This window comes from Cnephaeus nilssonii (assembly GCF_951640355.1).
Source record: "Cnephaeus nilssonii genome assembly, chromosome: X".
Taxonomy (NCBI): domain Eukaryota; kingdom Metazoa; phylum Chordata; class Mammalia; order Chiroptera; family Vespertilionidae; genus Cnephaeus; species Cnephaeus nilssonii.
In genome coordinates this window covers 98,561,486-98,582,447 of record NC_137071.1, presented here as the reverse complement: position 1 = coordinate 98,582,447, position 20,962 = coordinate 98,561,486, and the positions used below count along the sequence as shown (strand labels likewise).

Below are 20,962 nucleotides of genomic sequence, written 5' to 3'. Positions count from 1 at the left end.
ATCTCCCCTCCCCAAAGGGGCCCAGTCTCACCAGACTGGGTCCAGCTCAGCCTTACAGAGCTAGGAGCACCCCCTCCCCCACTTCCGTGATTCAGATCAAGATCTTCTGGGTTGCTTGTCTGTGCCTGAGGGAGGGTCATGCTTGAGACTGTGCGCACATCCCCACCTCGAATGCACCAAACGAGAAGAGAAAAAAAAATTTAACCTGAAATGAGATGAGATTCGTTCCCCCTGACAGGAAGGCACAGGAGTGCGGGGAGAAGCGCGGGGGCTATGCCTCAGGCAGCCCCCCTCCTAGCCCCACACCCACGCAAGGCAGCAGGAAGCGCCCCACGCCTGCCCATGACGCAAAGATGACCGCTTGCATAAGCATGTCACCCGAGAGGAAAGGGTGCCTGGAATGCTGCACTGGGAACGAGGACACCAACTATTGAAAAACCTCGAAAGGGCAGCACAGCCCCCCGTGAAAAATAAAGTCCGACCCTGAGTAATGTGAGGAACCAGACACCCCTCACCCAGTCCCAGAAGGAGATGGAAAGGCCACATCCCAGTAGGTTAAGACAGCACCTGTGGGCGCGGCCCGTCTTGGAGGAGGGCGCCCCAGCCCTGGCTCAGGTTACTTGGCGCCGCCACTGCACGCGGTGGCGACAGCTTCCAGGGCCGCGGCTCCTCTCCACCGTTTCCGCGGAGGTGGCCTGGCTTCTGGTGTGTGTACTCGGGCCGACGGCTCGACCCGCACTCTGGACTCCGGCAGCAGCGCTCGGGAGCCCTCAGAAAGCCACCACGGCCCCGGGCGAGCACGTTCAGCATGCTATCCGCCTCGCAAGCCTGAGGTGGAGGCGCTGTCGGGGGAGCGGAGGGGCCAGAGAAGCGCCTCTGGAGGACCCGCGCCAGATTCGGGAAGGCACCTTCGCTTGAGAGGGAGGGGCCTGCAGGCCATCGGGGACCTCCGAAGACTCCCCTTCCTCCGCGTCCTCCTTTTCTAGACGGGCTTTCTTGCTCGGGACCAGTCCGGCATCCCCGCTGTCGCTGAGGCTGCTGCTCCGTCGCTTGCGGCTGACTTTGGTGGGTCTCGGGGCACAGCGGGCAGGGGTCTCCTCGGCTTTCCGCGCCTTCTGAGTGTCCATGGGCTCTGGGGAGGGCTGCTCACCGTCGATGGACGCTGCTTCCGCTGCGGTTTGTGCTTCCCGCGGTGGGTGCAGGCGAGTGTCAGGGGAGCAGGTGACTGGCGAGGGCACCTCGGGCTGCTCGTGGGCGTCCACCTTGACCAAGAGGTAAAGCTCCGGGCGCTACGCATGACCAGAGACAGCTGCAGACTCTGGTGCAGCCACAGCCCTCCACGCTGCATGCGCGAATGGTACATTTTCCACACCGACAGGGTCCTAATGCATTGCGCCTCCTTTTGCACCATAATGGCGACTCGATGGTGGGGACTTCCCTGCTGAGCAGATGCACTTCGGACTGCGCGCTTCCTCGCGCACTTTTTCTCCTCCCACAGATTGAGGCCTTAACACCCCTAGGATGCTCTGCCTGGGCGCCCGCCACCTGGGCCCATTTGTACCCAGAGTAACGTCACCATGATGCCCCGCCCAATCAGAGCGCTGCACCGCATTGGGACCAGAGACTTAAGCCATAAAGCGAGAGGGTGGAATTTAGCAGACAGACAAAAGGGACAGCCTCTGGAATTTTTTTGAATAGTCTGAGGAGGATAGATTTTAGTTCTTCTTTGAATGTTTGTTAAAACTCCCCTGTGAAGCCATATGGTCCAGGGCTTTTGCTTGCTGGAAGTTTTTTGATTACTGCTTCAATTTTCTTCATAGTAACCGGCCTATTCAGATTTTTTTACTGTTCCTGATTGAGTTTTGGAAGGTCCAATTTTCTAGCAATATGTCCATTTCATCAAGGTTGTCCAGTTTGTTGGAATAGAGTTATTTGTAGTATGTTTTTACAATCCTTTGTATGTCTGTGGGGTCTGTTGTTACTTCACCTCTTTCATATCTGATTTTGTTAATTTGGGTCCTCTCTCTTTGTTTCTTGGTGAGCCTAGCTAGAGGTTCATCAATCTTGTTTATCCTTTCAAAGAACTAGCTTTCAGTTTCATTGATCTTTTCTATTAATGTTGTTTTTCGTCTCTATGTTGTTTATTGCTGCTCTGATCTTTATTATTTCCTTCCTTCTGCTTACTCTGGGCTCTTCTTCTTGCTCTCTTTCTAATTTTTTAAGTTGCAAGGTTATATAATTTATTACCATTTTTCTTGGTGTTTTTTTTTTTTTTTTTTGGCAGGCTTGTAGAGCTATGAACTTCCCTCTCAGGACTGCTTTTTCACTCTGTCCCATAGGTCTTGGATTGTTGTGTTTTTATTGTCATTCGTTTTCAGGATGTTTTCAATTTCTTCTTTGATCTCTATGGTAACCCAATCATTATTTAATAGCATGCTATTCAGCCTACAAGTGTTTGAATTTTTTTATTGTTTTTATTGTAGTTAATTTCTAATATTATGCCATTGTGGTCTGAAAAGATGCTTGATATGATTTCAATCTTTTTTAATTTTGAGAGACTTTGCTTGTGACTCAATATGTGGTCTATCTTTGAAAATGTCCCATGTGCACTTGAGAAGAATGTACATTCCATACCTTTGGGGTGAAATGTTCTTAAGATGTCAATTAATTCCATCTGGTCTAGTGAGTCATTTAGGATTGCTGTTTCTTTGCTGTTTTTTGTCCAGATGATTTATCCAGTGATGTCAGTGGGGTATTAAATTCTCCTACTATGATTGTATTGTTGTGAATCTCTCCCTTGATTTCTTCCAGAAGTTTTTTTATTTTTTATGTATTTGAGTACCCCTGTATTGGCTGCATATATATTTACCAGAGTTATATCTTCCTGTTGTATTGATCCCTTTATTATTATGAAGTGGTCTCTCTTATCTCTTGTTATGGCCTTCACTTTGAGGTCTATTTTGTCTGATATAAATATTGCTACCCCAGATTTTTTTCTCATTTCCATTTGCCTGAAAGGTATTTTTCCATCCCTTCACTCTCAGTCTGTGTGTGTCCCTTGTTCTGAGGTGGGTCTCCTGCAGACAGCATATATATGGGTCATGTTTTCTTATCCATTCAGCCACTCAATGTCTTTTGATGGGATCATTTAATCCATTTACATTTAAGGTTATTATTGATAGGTACTTGTTTGTATCTATATTTTTTATTTTTTGTGTCTGTATTCCTTCTTTCCTTTCTATTTCTTCTTTTACAACAGTCCCTTTAGCATTTATTGCATTGCTGGCTTGGTAGTGATAAACTACCTTAGCTTTTTTTGTCTGTGAATCTCCTGATTTCCCCTTAAATTTTGAATGATAGCTTTGCTGGATAGAGTATTCTTGGACTCAGTCTCCTGCCCTGCATCATTTTGTATACTTCCTTCCATTCCTTTCTAGCCTAATGTGTATCTGTTGAGAAATCATTTGATAATCTAATGGGAGATCCCTTTTATGTAACTTTCTGTCTCTCTCTTGCAGCCTTTAAGATTCTCTCTTTTCCCTGTACGTTTGCCATCGTAATTAGATGTGTCTTGGTGTGCGTCCTTTTGGGTTCATCTTATTTGGGACTTTCTGTGCTTGTGTGACTTTCTTCTTCCCCAAATCAGGACATTTTCTGACATTATTTCTCCAAGTAGGTTTTCTAACCCTTGCTCTTCTTCTTATCATTCTGGCACCTTATTATATGCATGTTGCTTCATTTCATGTTGTCCCAAGCTCTCTTAGGCTTTCCTCCTGCCTTTTAACTTTTTTTCTCCAATTGCAGTTCAATTGGATGTGCTTTGCTGCCCTGTCTTCTAATTCACTAATTCAGTCCTTTCTTTCTTCTAGCCTGCTGTTGAAACCTTCCATAGTATTTTTTTTTATTGTAGCTATATAACTTTTTATTTCCTCTTGATTCTTACATAAGTTGTTTTCTCATCCTCTGGTTTATTAACTGTCTGACCCTTATTCTGAATTCTTTTTCTGACAAATTGCATGCCTCTTTTTCATTTAGTTCCTTTTCTGGTGATTCCTCTTTTTCTTTTCTTTGGGAGTTGTTCTTTGTCTCCCCATTTTTCTCTCACTGAAGGATCTCGGCGTCAAGTCGTATTTGGCCTGTGACCGCAGCGGTAAGCTTGGCATCAATTGGCACAGTCACCAGGCCTGGGGCTGCTGGGTGAGTCATCCAGTGTTGCTGCATAGGGCTTGGCTGCTCATGCTCGGTTGTGGCACCCGGGTTTGCTGCATCAAGCTTGGTGGTGGCTAGCGCAGTCATGGAGCCTGGGGTTGCTGCATAAGGTTTGGATATTCATGTGTGGATGGGGCGCCCAGGTTGTTGCATAAGGCTTGGCTTCCAGGGTTGCTGTGTAAGGCTTGGCTGTCCGCATGCAGTCGCGGATCCCGGGGTCATTGCGTAAGGCTTGGGCTTGGTTGTTTGCACGTGGATGTGCCACCTGGGGCTAAAGCATGTGGATGGTGGGATGGGAGCCCGCTCTGGAACTTACAGGAGCCTGCAGCTGGGGAAACTGCAGTCTCAATGTTTATGGGTCTGCAGCCAAGGCAGCAGGTCCCTGGCCGGAATGGCTGTAGGATCCTGGGTGGAGGTGAGGCTGGGTCCCCAATCACAGCAGCTCTCCCCTTCAAGATGGCACAGTGCCTGCGGGAGAGCTGGCTAACCCGGGAGACATTGCAGCAATAGCAGAGGCTGCCCAGCTAGGTGAACCTGGTTCACCAGCCCCCAAAAGTCCTGAAGAATCTAACTGACCCTCACACACACACACACACACACACACACGCACACACCACACATCCATGCACTCCCCTTTCGCTCCCTCACTCAGTAACACTTTTTCTCACTGCAACCCTGCCAGCTGCCATCTTCATTCTCCCAACTTACGTTTTTTTGAATATAGTTTATTGAAACACAGCCATACCCCTTCAATTGTGTACTGTCTGATGGGTTTTGTTTGTTTGTTTGTTTGTTTTTTTCTAAATATATTTTATTGATTTTTTACAGAGAGGAAGAGAGAGGGATAGAGAGTCAGAAACATCGATGAGAGAGAAACATCGATCAGCTGCCTCCTGCACACCCCCCACTGGGGACATGCCCACAACCAAGGTACATGCCCTTGACCGGAATCGAACCTGGGAGCCTTCAGTCCGCAGGCCGACGCTCTATCCACTGAGCCAAACCGGTTTTGGCTGTCTGATGGTTTTTATGTCACAACTCCTGATTTGAGTTGCAGAGATAGAGACCTTATGGCTCACAAGGTTTAAAATATTTACTATCTGTTCCTTTACAGGAAAGGTTTATTGATCCTTGATATAGATTACTCTTGCTTATTTGAACTTTATATAAAGAGAATCATATAGTGTATATACTCTTTGTGACTTTCTTTTGTCCCCTTCTACATTATATTTGTAAGATTCATCCATGTGAGGCCATTGGTTACTAGAGTTTAAATCCCTTTTATAGATAATCTTATTATTCTCAGAAAAAAAAAGATTTTTTATATCAATTGACCATAAGGTTCTAAGTGTTAAATTTCTTCTGACTTGTGTTAGCATTGCAATGAATAAAAACATGCAATGGATTAAAAATAAGATATTAGAATTTTTGAAAATAATTACTAAACATAAAATGTTAACATTTTTTGGAAATGCATTTCTTAATGAGATACATAGAACTGTTTCTGCCATCCTCCCATTCACTCTTGTAAACATAATGATTATTACTAATTACTAGAATGGATAGGGTTCATTATTAATTCTGTCTTCAATTTTGTTTTTATGGATGAAAATGTCAATAAGACCTTTTTCTCATAGATAAGTACATGGAAATGGATGGAAGTATTTTTCTCTTATAGCAATTTTACTCAATTCTTTAAATTCTATGTAAGTTGCATATTCAAAATTATATATTTTATGTACTATATACCAAAAATTATATACTACATATAATATCATAACTGCAAATTATTCTTTAATTTTGTTAAAAACAAAGCTTTTGAAATTAGCTGACTTGAGAAAGGATTTGCTACCTAGTTACTATAGTTGTTCACATTCTCAAGCTGATTATCAATATTTCTAATTATGTTCTTGCTCTTGGGTAGTTTCCTTTCCTTTCCTTTATTTTCTTTTCCTTTTAACCTTTGTAAAGTAAAACACATATAGAAAATGCACAAAACAAATATATACCAGGTATCAAATAATAGGACATTGCCATCTAATGCAATATCTCCTTGTATGTGCTCTGTCCTAATCACTGCTCTCTTCTTCTCTCAGACCATAGTTTAACCAAATTTAGACATCTGTCCATGTTTATATGAAGCCACTAAGTGACTATTGGAGGAATCAAGGTCAAAGACACTGGAACTAAGAAGGAATACATGGTGAAGCAAGGTCTTGAAGGAGGCAGGAGGAGATAGAACCAGGTGAATGCTACATAATTAAGAGGCATTTGCCTTGAAAAAGAGGTTTTCCTTTTAGTTACAGAAGGAAGAGAGGACAAGTTCATTCAACTACTCATTTAACAAAGATCTATTAAGTCCCTATTAATTGGTAATACTGTACAAAGCACTAAAAAGAGATTTTAAAGAAGAAAACAAACTGTACATATGCTCTCCTGCTAGATGAACTTCATCTCTTCAAGAATGAGGAGATAAGGTCATAGGTTTTGAGTGAGAGCTATTTAAGGGAGGGCGGATTTGGACATTCAAGGAGTGTGAACAAGATTTCAAAAAGCTACAGTGAGGAAAGCCCTAAGGAATCAACACATTTTCTTTGCAGGGCTCTAGGAAGAGCCAAGCCTAGCATTTTGTTTTGAAAGCTAAGCTTGGAATGCTCATATCATACATCACAGTGAATCTTATTGATTCCATTTTTAAAATTGCACCTGCCATGGAGTTGTGCCAAAGCACACATACCAAATTAGAGCACAAAAACCAATAAAACATAACAAGTGCTGAATGCTGAAAACTCAATTATTTATTAAAAACCATTAGCCTTAAAATGTTAACTTGTCAGAAAACAATTCCCTTCCCCAACATCACCTTTGAAAGTCAGCTAATTGGAAATACACTGAGTGGCCAGATTAGTATGATCTCTGAACGCATAATAATCTGGCCACTCAGTGTATGTATATATATTAGAGGCCTGTTGCATGAAATCGTGCATGGGTGGGGTCCGGCCAGCCTGGTCAGGGGGAGGGGACATGGGCGGTTGGCCGGCCTGCCTGCTGGTTGAACTCCTGGTCGAGGGGACAATTTGCATATTAGCCTTTTATTATATAGGATATACACTGAGTTCAGAGATCATAATAATCTGGTCACTCAGTGTATATAGACTTAGGACAGGCAGGGAATTCAATAAAGCCAACCCTGCCTTGGAAGAAACTTTCCTTAAGGCCCTTGCTGGTGGAATTAGAAAGGTGTCATCAGGCACATGCCCACAGATCAGAGCTCTCATTAAGGGAGTAGGAATTCTGGTATTTTGAGTTCACCTGTAATAACTTAAGTCCTCTTTTACATTTTCTATTTGATATAATCCTATCTAATAAAGAGGGAATATGCTAATTGACCCTCATGCCGTCACAAAGATGGCAGTGCCCACAGCCAATAAGGAGAATGCCGGAAACAAATCAGTTTCACTAAAAGAGAGATATTGATAGGGAGCCAGGAAGGCTAGTCAACAACCTTAATTGCTCTAACCACTCACCCTTTAGTTGTTTACACTGTTAGCTGAAGCAGCCTCCACCTTTGTTTGTCCCATGTAAGTTTCTGTTATTTCCTGCCTAAGGGCTACATGTAAGTTTCTGTTTATCTTGCCTAAGATGTTTTTCCCCAAAACCTCAATAAAAGGGATGGCAGGGCCAGAGCAGGGAGTAGTTCTCCCACTAGAGTTGGACTACCACCTGGCCCCCCATTTCGCCAAATTGAATTTCTTCAAGTCTCCTTTCATTTGTGTGCGGCCCTTCTCCAGAACTCGAACTCTGAACTGGAACCCTGAACCACGCGGGACGTGAAAGGGATTCCTACAGGAGAATATATGCTAATTGACTGCCCCGCCCTTAAAGATGGTGGCACCCACAGCCACAAGATGGCAGTGCCCAGTCCCCTCAGCCCCGCTGGGGTGGCAGGCATGTGGCAAGGCCGGGCCTGGCCCCAGGCAGGCCTGGCTGATCCTCGCACATGCCTCCAGAGTCCCCCAGTCCCCTCAGCCCCCCAGCCACCCAGGGCCCCCAAGGCACAGGCAAGCCTCGGATGGTGGATGCCCAGCCCCCCAGGGCCGCCCGAGGCTCAGGTAACCAGGGCCAGCCAATGCTTGCGCTGCCAGTAGTGACGGCAGCAGAGGTATGATGAGGTGTCACCTTACCCTGATCACCAGGTCACCTCCCGCCCCTGAGGGCTCCTGGACTGTGAGAGGGGGAAGGCCAGGCTGAGGGACCCCCCCCTCCAGTGCATGAATTTTCATGTATTGGGCCTCTAGTCTATATATATAAAAGGCTAATATGCCAAGTGTCTGACCTTCCGACCAGTTGCTATGATGCACACTGACCACCAGGGAGCAGATGCTCAATGCAAGAGCTGCCAAGCTGCACTGACTTGGCAGCAGTGGTTCTCGGGTGACGCACCCTGAAACCAGAGATGAGGGAGCCTGATTCCTCGCAGAGTTGTGCAATTCCACCTTTGGCTGTGGGTTATGTTGTTGCTGGGGCACTGTCAGCCCTGAATCTGGTTTACTGCACACTTGCATTTGCGTTCCACACCCTCTATGACAGCAACTTTGCAGAGTGCCGTCCACACTCCGGGGCCCCTCGGGGGATGTTGAAGAGCCAGTTTTGGCCCGATTCCCACAGGCCAGGCCGAGGGACCCCACCTGTCGGAGGGACCCCGCTCACTCCGCAGATGCCCTTCAAGCCCTGGCATGCCCCAGGTGCGGCTGGCCAGGGAGGGACTACAGGAGGTTGGCTCCATGGCATGTCCAGCCCATTTTGCTCAGTCCAGCCCCACCAGCCACCTTCTAATTAATCACCTTTCAATGTGCACAAATCCATGCACAGGGTCAATAGTATTTTATACTTGAACACTATTTTTTATATTTATTAATTAAATTGATTGGGGTGACATTGGTCAACATGAACATGTAGGTTTCAGGTGTGGGTTTCTATGTTACAGGATACTTTAGAAATAAAAATATCCAAATAAACCAACCAGTGAGCTTTCTTTCATGTTTTCCTTTTGTGTGTGTGTGTGTGTGTGTGTGTGTGTGTGTGTGTGTGGCAAAGCAGCTTTTTCTTTCTTTCAGTTCTTTCTTTCTTTTATCTGAAAACTAATCTGTATTTTTTATTTTAAATTTGTTAGAGCAGTGTAATTAGTGAGGTCTTAATCAACATTCAAGCCGACAGAAAACAGTAGAATTTGCTATTATCTCTTGTGCTGAGAGAGGTGTTTATTACAAATGTTCTGGGCTCTCTGAAGACTTGGGAAAAGAGGCCTTTGAAACTGATGTGAATGGCAGAGCTTTGCTTTACATCCCTAAGGCTGAGTGAACTGAAATGTGACTTGGGAAAAGTTATATGCTCATTGAATAGAACATGAAAAGGAAACTATTTTACTTCAAAGATAATACTTTTTGGTTATCATTAACTGAATCAGGAATTTGAATTAGAAGATATTTTGTAAGTCTTGCCATTCAGGTATTTCCCAATATTAATTTCTGTACTGACACAAGACTGGGATGGTATTTTCACCAATCCATGGTGGACTTAGAAATAAAATAAGGAAACAGTATGGACAGGTTTTCCATGAAGCTAGATTTGTTATTAATCCTGATATTATGTTATTTCTACTTTTTTGGTTCTAAAATATTCTTTCTTCTATGAGATGGTGTATATACATGTTTGGATGTTTAAAATGTCCATGGTTAACAAAATAAAACATTGGTGGTTCTCCAGTAGATTTCATAAATTCTATTGAGTGATGAAATAACATTCTGAGGCCACTACACAGGCCTTTGAACATAGAGAAAGAGAATGATCATATTTCCCAACTGGCCACTTAGAATTTGCTTATATCAAATGAAGCAATCTGTATTCTTTTGAAATTTGGGCTAGGGCTGACATGAAACTACTCTAGAAATAAGGCAATATTTGGTTTAGTGACCAGGATCTCAGCTTTCTTGCACCCTTCTCTTCCTGTATGGTGCTCAATATCTTTTCTCCCTTTTGCCTTTCATAATGCCCTTCTGTTCCTTACTCATATTACCTCAAAGAGAGCCCATCTTTGGAAAGAATCAGCTTTGAGTAGTTTATCCAACTCAAATGCAAGGTAAGTGAAGTAGAGGTACTAGAAAGCATCATCCCTGTTCCCAGTTTTCTTTTCTCACGGGGATCTCTCTCTCTCTGTCTCTCTCCCATCAGTATACATATAGAAAATAAAGCTGATTCTACTTTTATTTTTTTAATTTTTATTTTTTTAAATATTTTTATTGAGTTTTTTACAGAGAGGAAGGGAGAGGGATAGAGAGCTAGAAACGTCGATGAGAGAGAAACATCGACCAGCTGCCTCCTGCACACCCCCTACCAGGGATGTGCCCGCAACCAAGGTACATGCCCTTGACCGGAATCGAACCTGGGACCTTCCAGTCCGCAGGCCGATGCTCTATCCACTGAGCCAAACCGGTTTCAGCTGATTCTACTTTTAAAAACTGCAGCTTACCCCCTCCAGCTATCCCGTCATCTCTTTTCTCTATTAAACACACTGTATCCACTTCCCTCATTTTTCCCACTCACTTTTCAGTTCACTCAATTTTTTTCCACATTCAACTGGGTCTGCTTTTGTCAAGGTCAATAATAGTATCTGTGCTACTAAAACCAATGGTCAATGTATTATTTTTTTTCTTATTCAACTTCTCAGCATCAATTAACACACTGGCAGCTCCCTCTTCTTTAAACAGAGAAATATACTGATTGTCCTATTTCAGAGCCTTTGCATTAAACTTTCCTTCTTCAGTGCTTGCTCTTTCTGATATTTCCTTCAGATCTACTCTGAAATAATCCTTCTTTAGAGAGGTATTCACCTAATGCCCAGTATAAAGTAGTTCTGTCCATCACCCCAGTCATCACTACTGCCTGTTGTTCTCTTACAGCATCCCCAAATTCCTTCACAGCACTTATAACTGTTAACTGTGTCTTTTATTTATTGTGTCTCCCAGTACATGAAGCTATGTGAAGGCAAGAGCCATTCATTGCTATATTCATTGATGCACCTCCAGAACCCAGCACAGTGCTTGATGTATAAGTTATTTAATAAAGATATGTTGAATGATTTGATCGATAAGAGAATGCTAATAGTCCCACAATCTGTATAGCAGTCTCAACTTGAAAATGCATACTAAGTCCATTATACTTTATCCCTGCAATGCTTCTAGCATCTGTCTCTTTCTTTCAATCCTAACTTTCAATTCCCTTGACCAAGTCACCATTACCTCTTACTTTAAACACTTAACAAAACCTCTGGTATCTTTCCTATTTTCTTGCCAATCTTCAACCCAACCTATATATTGCAGTTAGGCTTATAATTTTCCTGCATCTCAGACCTTACCATTTTCATATAAAAAATGGCTCCCCTTTGTTTAGAGCATATCTTCTAAACTTCCTATCCTGGCATTTATAGCCCTTAAAGACCTGGGTCTAATCTCCCTCAGCTATAAGTGATCATGATATCCCCTGGCTTCACCTTTTTTTAATGTACCTTTCTTATGGAATTTTTATGACTCAGTTTGAAGTTATTATGCCATTTTAGTAGAATGAGAGCACCTTGAGTGTATATAGATGTTTTTCCCTAATCTCATCACTTGGCATAGCTCTTGATATATAGTAAGGCCTATAAATATTTTGTTTTATAAATGACCCTCTCTTGCAGTTCTATGTTCAGGACCAAACAGTACAGAATGTAAGAAATAATTGATGGCTAACCCATATGATTTTTGGACATAACTAAAATTAAAATATTGGGTGTTGTATATTTTGTTTAAGGCAATGTATGGCTTATTTGCTATGGTAATGTTAAATATTTTTTGCACAACTTATCCCTGTGGCTTCCTGAGCCAAAATGGCAAAAATCTGGTCCTCACAAACAGTCCGAATAAAAGGCCATCCAATTAATCACAAGACCCTTAGCATGTAGCCTTTCTGCAAGACAGATCTGCAAGATATAAAGAGAACAATAGCCTCAGGCAACACACTCAGGAGATGAGAATCTAAAATGTGAAAAAGCCCACTCTGAACATTTCCAGCACAGATTGGCTGCCTGCAAGTCCTGATATTCACCCCCAAGCATACTGTTTCAGACCCCCTTCACCACCCTTGTAATCTCTCAGGTGACATTCTTGGTAGCTTAGCAAAGGAATTAAAATGGCCCAGCGTATACATTTGAAATGTCTTTCACGTTTATTTTTAAGTCTGGCTGGTGTGGCTCAGTGGTTGATCTATGAACCAGAAGGTCGCAGTTTGATTCCTGGTCAGGGCACATGTCCGGGTTGTGGGCTCTGTTCTCAGTATGGGGCGTGCAGGAGGCAGCCAATCAATGATTCTCCCTCATCATTGATGTTTTTATCTCTTTTTCTCTCTTTCTCTCCTTTAATATCTGAAATCAATAAAACTATATTTAAAAAAATTATTTTAAGCTATACAATGTTGCATGAAAACACTATCATAAAATTAAGGCAAATTAGTAGGTAAGAATTTACTTTTGCAGGGTATTTTTCTTAACATAGTTCTCCATTCTAGCTGAAAATTAAAGTTATATGGAGAGATTTCAAAAATCTGATGTCCAGGCTCCACCCTACATATTCTATTTTAATTGGTCTGAGTGGATCTCAAGCATAATCTGCTTTTTGAAAGTTACCCAGGTTAATCTAATTTGCTGTCAGTGCTGAGAACCATTGCAGCTTATTGATACTCTTCTGTGTGTTAAGGAGTAAAATCATTAATATTCAGGGGATTTTGGTTTCATTCTAACATGTGTTTCTTTTCTCTCATAAAGGTGTAAAGATTGAGATGTGAGTACTTGCTGGTTCAACACCTACAGTGAATGTCAGTGAAACTCCACACTCATAGAATAACAATTAGTATTCCACTGGGCAGTAGCTGTTCCAGTTATAGTTTTTAAACAGTTAAGAGAGAGGATTGACATGCCAAGTGTAATCTCTATCAATTATGGTCTAATCTCTGAGGAAACAAAGTGTATGACTGACATATGAGATACTTTATGCTTTATCCCTGTTTATTTTCTTATCTTCTATTTTCATCTTATGCCATGCCTGATTCCCTTTCCAGCTTATGCTCCAATCACATTGAATTATGTAGTAATACACTGTTTGTTTATTTGTGTGTGTGTGTATGTGTTTTGTTTGTGGTTTTTTTTTTTATGTCTACAGGCTTTTGCACACACTGTTTCCTCTGGGCTCTCTTTCTTTTTTTAGTAGGCATAAAATATTTCTAGTCATCCTTCTATACCAACAGCTTTTAATGATGCATATTCTGAGTTAGTAAGCAAACTATACATGTGTGTTATATGTATTTTTAATTATATTTTCCCTTTTTTATTGAATTTACTGCAGTAACACTGGTGAACAAAATTACACAGGCCTCAGGTACACAATTCTGTAACACATCATCTGTACACTGTACTGTGTGTTTATCACCCCAACTCAAGTCTCTGTCCATCTCTGACCACCTATCTCCCTATACCCTCTTCCACCCCCCTCCCAGCCCCTGGCAATCACCATACTGTTGTTCGTGTCCATGAGTTTTTTCTCCTTTTTTTTCTTTTTTTGCTCAATCTCTCCACCACCCTCAGAGCCCCCCACACAGCTCCCTACCCCAGACAGCTGTCAGTCTACTCTCTATCTATGAATCTGTCTCTATTTTTCTAGGTAGTTCATTTTGTTCTTTAGATTCCACATATAAGTGAAATAATATGGTACTTATCTTTCTCTGACTGGCTTATTTCACTTGGCATAATACTTTCCAGGTCTATCCATGCTGTCGCAAAGGGTATATGTATTTTTACTAGAAGAAGTGTCATAGATTTCATTACATCCCCCCAAAAGTGTTTTAAAGATACCCTTGTGGAAAAGGCTGTTTTCTCTGGGTGATATTTTAGTCAGGTTAAATAAAGACATCCTTGGAATGAAGTCTTACATGGAAATACCAGATGTCAATTAAGGACAATTCTCTGACAAGAGTCTTTGGAGGCTATATTAATCTGCTGGGGCTGATATAGCAAAATACTGTAGACTAGATGCCTTAAACTATAGAAAGTTATTATATAATAGTTTTGGAGGCTTGAAATCCATGATCAAGGACTGAAAAGTTGATTTCCAGTGACCAACTCTCTTCTTGGCTTGCAGATGGCCACTTTCTTGCTGTTGTTCCCTTACATGGCCTTTCCTCTGTGTTCCTGTAGAGAGTGAGACAGAGTGAACTCTCTGATATCTCTTTTTATAAGGACTCAGATCCTATTATATCAGGGCCTCATCCATATAACTTCATTTAACCTTAATTACCTTTTTTGTTGTTGTTAATCCTCACCATGGATATTTTTTTTCATTGATTTTGAGAGAGAGAGAGAGAGAGAGAGAGAGAGAGAGAGAGAGAGAAACATCTATGTGAAAGAGACACATCGATTGGTTGCCTTCCACCCCAGCTGGAATCAAACCCATGGCCCTTAGCTGTGCTGGCTGCCGTTCCAACCAGGGCTTAATTACCTTTTAAAAGGCTCTGTGTTCAAATGTAGCCAAGTGGTAATTTGGACTTCAATATATAATTATGAATGTATATAAGCCTTAAGTCCATAACAGATCTCTAACTCTGTTCTGTCTTCTCAAGTGACTCTTAAAATGCTTGTTTTCAGTGTGATTGTGGACTATTATTTTTCATAGATACCATGGAACTGGAGCAGAGGTGGTGGGAAGAAAGTTATCATGCAACCCAAGCTTACTGTTAGTTACATAATTTCATTGTTTTTCCTCAATAAATGCTCCCTCAATTACCATAAGCCTTTGGTTAATTTCCATAGTTCTGAAAACATTGATTTTGATAATTTGTCAGCAATGTTCTTACTTTTATGGAGGACATAATTTTTAGAGATCATAACTCTGCTGTTTCCACTGATAGCTCCTTATTTTAAGTTTTTTAAAACAACAGCAATATATCACACTGGTACCAATTTCTGTATCAATTGTCTAGTGAAACAAAGATAGTGCTTAACAAGCCACCACAGAACATGATAGTCTAAAAAATAGCCATTTGCTATTGCTCATGTCACTTACTGAGTTTGAATTATCTTGGATGAATTTTTGTTGTTGTTATCTTTCTCTCTTTTCCACTTAGGCTTACTTATGCCTTGTGATTGGATTGTTGTTGGCTGATCTAGGATAACTCCACTAGGATGACAGGCCCTGTTCTATGTCATTCTATGGCAGTCCATGCCAGGCACCTTCTCATGGAGAATGTTGTTGATGCTGTTAGAAAGAGAGAGGGAAGAAAGAAACATGTAAATTCTTTTTTTTTAAATCCTCACCCAAGGATATTTTTTCCATTGATTTCTAGAGAGAGTGGAAGGGAGGGAGGAGGGGGTAGACAGAGAAATATCCATGTAAGAGAGACACATTGACTGGCTGTCTCCTGAACGTGTCCACAATGAGGCTGGGAACCTGGAACTGAGGTACTGCCCTTGACTGGGAATTGAACCTTCGGTCTGAGGGTCAACGCTCTAACCACTGAGTTAAACCAGACAGGGCAACATGTACATTCATTATCAATTATCTTCTTATATCAAGTTTGCTCCTACTCCTTTGCCAAATCCCATCACACAAGGTATACAGAATCAGTGTGGGAGGGCACTACCAGAAAGTGCTGATATAAGGAGGGATAGAAATTTGTGGTCATTATTCAAATCAATCTATTTTAGATCAGTTTACATTGCACTTTAAATAATTTCTTCAATTGTCTTCCAGCTTATGTTGTTGCTGTAAAATCAACTGACATGCTAAATTGTATTCTTTTGTATATTAATGTATCTTGATCTGGTTGCTTTTAAGATCTCCTTGATTCATGTGTCCTTCCATTTCACTAAAATAATTTATAGATTTGGCTCTACTTTAAGGTATGCTACTTGAGATTTGGCAATTTGAATATAAGGATTCCTATTATTTATTCTTTATAAAAAATACTGAATTAATATTTTGTCAAATAGCTTTTGAATTATCACCCCAGTCTTAATTTTTCTCCTTCTGGAAGTACTATTGGATAAATGTTAAAAATTTTCATTTTGTTCTCCATGTCTCTCAGCTACCCTTTCCTATGTTGCCTCACTCTGTCACTATCTCTGTAAGCATTCTGAATAATTGTTTCAGATATACCTTACTTAAACTGATTTCACCAGGTTAACCTACAATAAAGATTAAAGTTTTTTTTTTCTTTTTCTTTGTTGGTTGCTACCATATAGATCTGAATATTTTTAGTTCTATTGTTTTTAGTTGTCACACTTTTTAAAAATCCTATCAATTAGAAGCTGCCCAAAATGTGATTATTTTAGACAAAACTTTTAAATAAATAATATTTCACATGAGCAATTTATTTGGTTTATGTTCATTTGGTGTGTGGATATAACCACAACCATATTTTTATTATTTTCACTGTAAATTTTAAATTGGACTTTTTGTCCCATAGTGTTTAATAATTGGATTATTCTTCCCATATGAGAGAGCTTTTAAATGCTATGATTAAATTTTATTTGCTTTCCCCCCGTGTATATAAAGCAGATGCTATATAAATACATTGGTCCTAGAATTAATACAATTAAGCCTTAACAACAAGAAAGCCCACTACATGGGAGAACATATTTGCCAATGATGTCAACAATAAGGGTTTAATCTCCAACATTTACAAGGAACTCATGCAGCTTAACAAAAAGAAGATAAACAACTCAATCAAAAAATGGGCAACTGATCTAAATAGACACTTTTCAAAAGAAGACAGAAGGAAGGCCAAGAGACATATGAAAACCTGCTCTAAATCACTAATCATTAGAGAGATGCAAATCAAAACAACAATGCGGTACCATCTCACACCTATCAGAATGGCCATTATCAACAAGTCAACAAATGACAAGTGCTGGCGAGGATGTGGAGAAAAAGGAACCCTCGTGCACTGCTGGTGGGAATGCAGACTGGTGCAGCCACTGTGGAGAACAGTTTGGAGTTTCCTTAAAAAACTAAAAATAGAACTCTCATTTGACCCAGTGATCCCTCTTCTAGGAATATATCCCAAGAAACTGGAAACATCAATCAGAAAGGATGTATGCACCCCTATGTTCATATCAGCACAATTCACCATAGCTAAGATTTGGAAACAGCCTAAGTGCCCATCAGCAGAGGAGTGAATTAAAAAACTGTGGTACATCTACACAATGGAATACTATGCTGCGGTAAAAAAGAAGGAGCTCCTACCATTTGCAACAATATGGATGGAGATGGAGAACATTATTCTACGTGAAATAAGTCAGGCAGAGAAAGATAAATATCACATGATCTCACTCATTTGTGGAATATAATGAACAATATAAACTGATGGGGGGAAAAAATAGACCCAGAAACACAGAAACATCAATCAGAATGTCAAACCTCAGGGAAGAAATTGTGAGGTAACCAGAAACCCAAGAATGCCTGAGAACGCCTTTCTAGCCATGCTAGCAATCATCAGAAGTACGGTAATTTTACCTGGGACAAGAGGGTAAGTATTTTGGACTTATGCTCCTGACCCTTCATGGGTAAGACCCCTTACGTGGGCTGATCCCCTGACTAATGTAGTTACCAATAATACTAAACACCTTGGTCATCCAGGAGGTCCATGGGTGGGGCAAGAAATACACAGGGGTCTCCACCCAGCTTCCCTTTTGTATGACACAAAATCAAAACAATGCCCTTTTGTGTGTACAATTAAAGAGAGGTTTCTGGTTTGTGTGGACACCAAAGAAAGGGTGTCACTACTATCACTACTTGCCCCCGGTAGAGGTGCAGAAAATGTAACTAAGACCTTGTCTATATAAAAAGAAATGGACAACCAGTTTCAAAGGGAATTGCCATGGACTAGAACAAGAAATATCCTTACATGATATTATTCTACACTATCATTAAAATTTTTTCCCAGATTTGGATCACCCCCAGTACTTATAATAGTTCCTCGCACCCTTGGGGATAAAAAAAAAAAATTAAATCATCTGTTTGGTGCTTGGAGACAAACTTAACACATCTCTTGATATTTTAGAATTACAACAGCATAATGTACAATTATCCCAAGCAAAATTACAATCTAATTCTTTGAATGGCAGCAATTTAAAAAGGACAAGTAAGGATTTAATCCTTTTCATTGTGTAGAGGACCTCCTAGGAAGGCACCTGAGCATTCTATATTGGTCCCTCGTACCCTTTAGGCCAAGAGAGACCCTCTTCTCACAATTCAATTGCTCACAGCTGTTGCATGAGCTTTCTGTCCATGTCGAGGGTGAAGTCTCATGATGACTGGTGCCATGGATCTGTCTCTCACCCAGTGGGGCGAACTGAGCCCTCCCTGGAGAAGAAACCTGGGTTCCACAAGATATGTGATCAGTGCTGGGGCCCCACCAGCAGGCGAGGGGATCCCGAGGCAGGTGCTGGGCATGGAGGCCATGGGGGCATAAGTTACCAAGGAGACAAAACTGAACCTCAAATCACCCTTCTTGGCCCCGGAGGATGTCTGGTTAGCCAGAGATGGGTAAGATTCCTCAAGGGAGGAACAACCTAAGACAGGTACAGTCGCAGATGGACCATCAGGAGAGAATTTGGGGATCAACAGAGGTGGGGCACAGACCCTCACCCCCCCAACATTGCAGGGGCCTGAACCCTAGCCCCTTCTGAGGGAGGTCTCCTGCCCCCATGGCTGCTTCGTGCTTCCCATGCCCAGCCCAGATGAGGACTCAGGTGACCGACAGAGACTTGGTCGACAGCAGCTGCCCTCTCACTCCAACAAGAATTGTTTGAGTTGTCTTGTACCCATGGTGTGGGGAAGTGGGTTTATGATATCTAAATCCAGCCTACCACCAGGAATGCTCAGGACCTACTCAAGAAGGCAAATAATCCTCTCCACTAATATTTACAGGGTAAAATAAGATTGTTGTCAGAGTAATAAATTTGACAGTATAATAGTAGTCAAGTTTTCAGGCAAATTTAAATTGGCTAGTTGAAACAAGCGAATATTCTAGAAAAATTAATTGTACTGGACAAAAAGGTGTTCCTAAAGTGTTAACTAAAATTTTTATTGGTAGTTCATCTCATGATAAAAATGCGTACCATGTAATGAACCTAAAACAGTAATATTATAGTGCTAAAAATTAAAATTTAAAAGCCATCAAGACTACATTATAAAATTTTCAAAAGCATCCTAATATTTAAATCAAAAGGGGGGGTGGTTAGTAGAAGAATATCATGTAAGGAAAAGTATCCTGTAAGTAATTACATCTAGAAAATTAATACTTTAGAAAATTAATTGTAAGGCTAAAAGCAAGACACCCATGAAAAACACACAAGGTGACAAAACAAGCCAGAGGAAAATCATTTGGGCAAAAAATGAAATAGGATCCCAAGTCAAATTTATAGAAAATATTCCTTTATTAACTTTTGGTCAAGAATATGTCTGTATATTTTCAGAAAACAACTCCGAGACCATGTGGATTCCAGCAACAGAGAGGAATCGACAGGACTCCTCCAGCCATGAAGACAGAAGAGAAGCAGTCCAGAGATGGAAGACGCTGACTTGGTCTTCCCATACTAGCAGTCAGCAGCTGTGCGTCACTGCAGGTTGCCAAGGACCAAACCAGAGAGGGTCATACCAGCATTACCACCAATTGTCCACCATCCAGAACTGAAATGTCATGGTACACATAAGGAACTGGTGGACATTGTAATTGGGTCTCAAAAGAACTGTTGGCCCAGAAAGAAACTCACTACAGACTGATTCATTTGCCTGTCAGCATAACCATTATTGCTTGTCTCATTTTCGGTTCTTATAAGTGTATTTCTAATAGCACATGATCTCACTCATCTAGGGGAAATAATGAATAACATAGACTGATAAACAAGAACAGACCCAGAAACAAGGAGGCATGGATCAGACTGTCGTGCCTCAGACGGAGGGTAGGGGAGGGTGGGGGTAAAGGGGAGAGATCAACCAAAGGACTTGTATGCAAGGATATGAGCCTAACCAGCGGTTAAGGATAACAGGGGGGTGGGGGCATGTGTGGGGAGGGTTGTGGGCTGGGAATGGGGGGATGAGGAGAAATATGTGATACCTTAATCAATAAAGAAATTTATAAAAAATACAATTAAGCCTTAAATGTTTTATTTTTAATATTTCAGTTATTATGAATTAATCATCCTCTCTAATAAAATGGTAATATGCAAATTAACCATCACTCCGCTACATGAGCAATGCCCACCAGCCAAGCCACGCCCACCAGCCAATCAGGGCGAGTATGCAAATTAACCCCAATCCAAGATGGCTACAGCCACAGAGAGCAAGGTTTCCCAGGTAACAGAGCAAGCCAAGCTTTCCATAGCCGTTGCAGGCCTAAGCCTCCACTCAAGCTACAAAGTTTCAATTATAGAAGGTAAACAAATTCAAACAAATGGCGGCAGAATGGAGCTTGAGAGAGCAGGCCAGGGTTGCCGCCGGCAACAGGGGAAGCAAAGCTTTCCGCACACCCTTGCCGGGTTCACCCGCTTAAGGCTACAAAGTTTCAATTCTAGAAGGTGAATTAACTGCCACAGATATGGCTGCTGCCCCAGGCTACAGTTTCAATTGTAGAAGGAAAATAAATTCCAGATACCAGGGCCTCCCCT

General features: G+C 41.5%; 1 pseudogene across 1 annotated transcript; it reads right to left on the bottom strand.

Moving 5' to 3' along the window:
* Window positions 1-555: 555 nt before the first annotated feature.
* LOC307096043 (immediate early response gene 2 protein-like) lies at window positions 556-1,411 on the bottom strand (annotated as a pseudogene). Its single transcript has one exon. The product of its transcript is annotated as an immediate early response gene 2 protein-like (transcript).
* Window positions 1,412-20,962: the final 19,551 nt, after the last annotated feature.